This window comes from Solanum stenotomum, chromosome 5 (genome assembly GCF_019186545.1).
Source record: "Solanum stenotomum isolate F172 chromosome 5, ASM1918654v1, whole genome shotgun sequence".
Lineage (NCBI taxonomy): Eukaryota > Viridiplantae > Streptophyta > Magnoliopsida > Solanales > Solanaceae > Solanum > Solanum stenotomum.
Window position 1 is genome coordinate 15,528,200 of NC_064286.1, and position 6,000 is coordinate 15,534,199.

Consider the following 6,000-nt stretch of genomic DNA (forward strand, 5'->3'; position numbering starts at 1 on the left):
CCTTTAGCAACACCACCATTGCAATCACCCCGTCGTCACATATGTTTGAATTAGGTAAAAAAAAAATACATATGTTTGAAAGTGAGTATTTCTTCTTTAGTTTTGCAAAGAGAATATTGATATGTTTTTCATTTTTTTAATTAGATGGTATTTGTTATTTTTCAGAGAAGTGTCTAAAGATTCAATAGAAAGATTTGACAAGATTATATTGGAAATTTTATGAGCATGGCCAGTTATAATGATGCATGATCTATTTGAATATATATATATATATATATATATATATATATATATATATATATATATATATATATATGAGAAAATACATATAAAAAAAACCTAAACTTGGAAGCACAACTTACTTTAGCACTTAACCTATACGGGCGTTTAAATACCCCCTTAACATCTTTGAAGTGAATTAAATACAACCCTGAGAGTAGGATACCACTCTCATCTGCCACATCATAGCCATGTAAGCACCACGTCTCACCTTTTTGCTTAAACATTTTCTTAAAATTCATTACACTAATCAATTAATTAAAAATACATTTTAAAATAAAAATTGCTCCATCTTCTTCCACCCATTCTCTTCTNCCCCCCCCCCCCCCCTCTTTCTTCTTTCTTGATTTTAACCATTTTCAACCTTCACTAGCTTCTTCTTTTTTTCCCGAAATTTCAGCCTTCAATAGTTGTTTTCTTCTTCAACATTCATCAAATTTTTTTTAAAAAAATAGCTTACTTACTTTTTCTTCTTCGAACCCTACTCTCACCCACAAATCTTCCCCTTGTCGAATAATATTTTTAGAAAGTTATTTTTTTCTTAACAACTCAAATGAAAAATGAAGATTGTGTAAGAAAGTTGATAGACCCACAAATTTTGCATCACAACTAATAGAATTCAAAATGGGTTACTTAAAATTCAAGAAATCTTACATTCAATAATATGAATTAGGTGTTGGGTTTTGTGATTAATGAAGGGCGGGTGAGGTGAGGGATGAAGATGAAGGAAATTTTTTAATATGCAAGTGTCATGACCCAGATTGTCGTGATTGACACCCACACTAACCCTCTGGTGGGAGAACCATTAATACTAACTAGCTAACCAAGAACTACACAACTTAATCAAAACTAAGGCATTTAAAGTTATGGAAGCAGGTTTAAATGCTAAAGGAAAGATAGAGTTCCCATAAACTCCAAAAGTCTAATCAAACAAATCTAACAACTAATGCGGAAATAATGCCTAGAACCTAAAAGTCAATGTACCAAAACTCTAACAAGGATCATAAGTCTAAGGAAATGGGTACAACCCAAGTAAAGGTAAGAAAATCTAAAGAACTAGTCTAAGTCTGAAGATGTGGACATAAACGAAAAGAGAACTCATGGCAGCCCGGAAGAACTGACTCACCCTTAAATTCGTTGACGATCATTGATCTTCTAAACGAGGTCTGTCAGTAGCCACTTGAAGATGCCTTGTACTCCACAAGGAAAGAGCAAGTGTAGTATCAGTACACAACCACAGTGTACTGGTAGGATCACACAACTATCTCACTAAGTGCAATATAAGCAAGTAATTACAACATCATAAACATGCATACACCGAACATATACAATATCAATATCACTTATGAATAACGTACTATTTCACAATATCAAGATATACAAATATGCCAAGTCATTGGTCCTCTCACGGAACCCACTCCCAAACTGTTAGTGTACCGGTACGTGGTACCCAATCTCAGTTAGTGTGTCGGAACGCAACACCCGATCCATTCAACAAACCACAATCACAATCACAAGTACATTATCATAATCATACAATCAAGTCATGATTCATGGCATGCAATTATTCAATTACCCTCATTTACGATCAGTGAGATCAACAATGCAACATTCACATACATAGATGCATTATAATGAAGTAGGAACAAACATATATCACACAACATGAGATCACAACCATTACATACCTCAAACAAAGATTGAATCCCCTAAGAAACTTGATTCTTCCCTTTTCGAATTCTTTTTGTTTGTTCTTGGTTTACAAGCAATCAATATAATGTTAGGATCGATAAACAAGACTTAATTACTCGGAATATAATCAACACTACCAACCCTAGATCAAACCCATGATCCCAATATCCAAATTAGGGCTTTTCCCACCATCCAAACAGCTCCAAAACCATTCCCCAACAATAATTACCCACAAATTTATATTCTACGGATCGAAAAACGGATTCGGGGAGTGAAAACCTTACCTTTAGCCTCAAGAATGGTGGAAAACTTTCAAGAAAACCCTGGGGTCGTTCCTTTGCTCTCAAAGTTGAAAAGTGCAGAATAAAATGTTTTTGGGGTTTATTTCCAACTTAAGTCGCGTCTGTCCCGCCACAGCGGTCCTCACCCCGCTACAGCGGCCCCGCCCTGGCGGAAAAATCCCGCCTTAGCGGCTTGCACGGAAACAGTGAGAAAATTTAAGAATTCCAAACCCCCATTTCACAACACACCTTCAACCCATGACACTCATAAATTACCCGTTCATGCTAAGATCAGTTTTGGAGTTCTACTCACCCGAATTCAATTCTGTAAAGTCATACGGGTTTCTTAAAGTCTTAGCTATCTACTCATGTGATCAGAATCATAATTAGACCACCCAATTGTTACTAGATTTCCCTAGACCTTAGTGACTCCGATTTCGTCCAAATCTGGACTAGGTTGGGAAATTCCAAGTTACTACGAAAAGGTTTTTCGGTCCAAAATTTTTCCCCGTTGGCTTTTCTATAACGACGGGAACCAGTCGTTACAAGAAGAAGAAAGGTATAAGGAGTGCTTCAATGGAGAAGAAGACATTTGGGGAAGACCACAAAATAAAGAGAGAACAAAAAGATTGAATTTTTTTTTAAAAAAAATTGAACCCCCAAATTTCATTTACTTCTAAACAAGAAATTTCACATTTTTTTTTAACTTTAACTTATAAATTTTTTTAAAAATTATTAGTTATATATTGGCCAATAAAAAAATGTCATGTGTATGAATTTACCTTTCAGTTTTTTTTAGTTTTATTATTTCACGCGCTTTGAGGAAAGTGAATACACTCACTTTGCCACGTCAGCTCTTAGGCCCTCTAATTTAATATGTCACAATCAGATGACACACATATGGTAAAAATACATAACTTTAACCCTTCCTTCTTAATTATATTATTTACTAGAGAGAGTATTGAATTGACATGTACTCTTTTTAGTCAAATCCTACGATCACTATATCTACAAGTTCAAATTAACCACGTACGTGATAGGATATGACAATAGTTGTATGCACAAATATACTTTAGTTCCATCTTTGGATGAATATTATGCGATTCTAGAAACTATAACATTCAAGCATACATATACTCCTACACAAAGGGATAAGGCACAAGTAGCCCCCTAGACTATGACCGAAATCCCAGAGACACACCTTTACTAAACTAAGGTCCTATTACCCTCCTGAACTTATTTTTTTGTAATTTTGTACACCTGTAAGCCAAAAAGGTGCACAAAATTACAAAAAAAAAAGGGTTCAGGGGGTAATAGGACCTTAGTTTAGTTAAGGTGTGTCTCTGAATTTCGATCATAGTCTAAGAGGGTACTTGTACCTTTCCCCCCTACACAAATAACGATCTTTGGGCATCTCAAGATTGAGATCCATGAATGTATATCTTCAATTTAAGAAGCATTCAATCTATATATCCAAACATCAAGTGCTATGAATTGACATGAGAATTGGTAAAGAATAGTATTATACATTGTTTGAAAAGAAAAACTATAAATGACTACATTGTTTGAAATGAAAACTGCAAATGACTTTTCACTTCAACATTGTTAAGGCCACCTAAATTTATAGCTTCTTTAATCTGTTTTGGTGCAGCTGCTCAAAATGAAATAGATATTCCAAAACCTCTAGAATTGATCAAGAGACACAATTGAATTAAATTATGAAAATGAATACAACATGATTTGTTCATCTATACCAAAGATAAATACTAAAGTACTTTAGTACAACACGACATATTATATGCAATATTACAGAAATCACTATTATAATGTGGAGAATACTTTTAGTGTATATTGTTCAACTCATTCAATTTAAGAAGATAGAAATCACTATCATAACGTGGTAGAATACAGTTCATGAGAAAAAAATGGTGTAATTTGTCCTATCTATACCTGAAGGGAACTGAACCGAAAAATCATTCATAGAAGTTGCTCAATATTCTCGATAAATAACTGGAGCTCAACAAACTAACATGACCATATGATTGTTTTAACTTAATGAATTCGCAAGCCATAATTCTACTTCAAATTCAACTAAATGTATTCGCCATCTACAGATTGTAGCTGACTTGCACTATATGTAACCATTATCCAAATGAGTCACACTATTACGAATAATAAAGTCCATTTCCTTTAACATTAAAAAAAATTCAAGTAGTTATGGTTTTAATAGTGACAAAGAGTAGCCAACTGTCACGCCCCGAGTCTACACCCTTGGCGGGACTGACACTCGAGAATCATTTCTGGCCCCAAGCAAACCCTTGGCCAGGCTAGACTCTCAACGGAAGACTCTAAGCATTATTACAATGATCAAATGCACTTATAAAACAACTGCCTCAAATTAAACTCAGAACGTTTAAGGATAAACATTCAACTAGCCATAGATGACAACTCAAGTCTTAACATAAGAAATAATAATGTAAAGACAACTGAACTACTAACTGTTTTACTGTCTATGAAGCCTCTAAAACAAAGAGGGATGTCGGGACAAGACCCATAACATCCTAATGAACTAAATACTAAAACAAATGATAAAGAGGAGTCCTTCAGATAGCAAGGAGGCTCACCAACTGACTCTGAGTGCTCAACTGGATCAACGAGGCAGTGGATGTTGATCCTGGTTACCTGTGTCTACATCATAAAACGATGCATACCAAATGACATTAGTACATTGATTGTACGAGTATGCGAGGGGAATACTGAACAATACATAAGCTTGAAAGGAATCTGAAAAGAACACTTACCTTGGCTTTACTCAACTCATGAATAACTTAACTCAATATAAAGCAATAATGCACATGCAATATATGGAAAGATTTTAAAACAGTACAAAGCAACCCAATTTGTTAAAGAAATGCAATAACAACTCAACTTACTCATATAATAAAGTAATATAATTTCTGTGGGAGTTTCTCTAACCGACAACCACCACTATGAGCCTAAGTGGTGATACAACGTCTTGCCCACACTGCCAAAACTGTCCTATACTTTGCCGTCATATTGGATGCCTTAACTAAGTGGGTCCACTAGTCTATGCTAAAAAGTACTTAAGAAATCATATAAAAAGTATGATCCTTTACTACCCATGATGACTACATGGTTTATGGAGACTTGAGTTATTATGAACTCACATCCCATATCGGTGCTCAATACTACTCCCAAAAATATACTTAGCTCATATGTTTTAAAGCAAAACTTCTTTTTTGGTTTGAGATAATTACTCAAAACTTAGCTTAAAAGCTCTGTTGGAATCGATGTTCCCTTTCTTGCTCAAATGTGAAGACATTTTTAACTCTTGGGAATACTTAGTTCCCGTATAATCTTTGAAGAAATGAACTTTTACTCTTACTCTTTACTCAACTCAAAGTTTAAGTCTTAAAACAAAGTTAAAAGGTTTGTAAAAGACTTTTGGAAAACTTTCTCAATTTCTCTTAACTTGACTCTTAAATTTCCTTGACTTGACTCTTAACTTTCCTTGAATTGACTCTTAACTTTTCTTGAATTGAATTATGGATTCAAGGATTGTGATTTGTGATAGGAACGATCTCATGATGCTTAGGAATGTTTTTAGATAGTTAAACATGAGAAAAGATCAAGAAATCATTGTCTGGAAACTAGTCCATGACGCGGAAATGTATTTAAATATTTGGTTGCAAAAATAAATTTGAGGCAGAATGGTCTGTGACCGCTC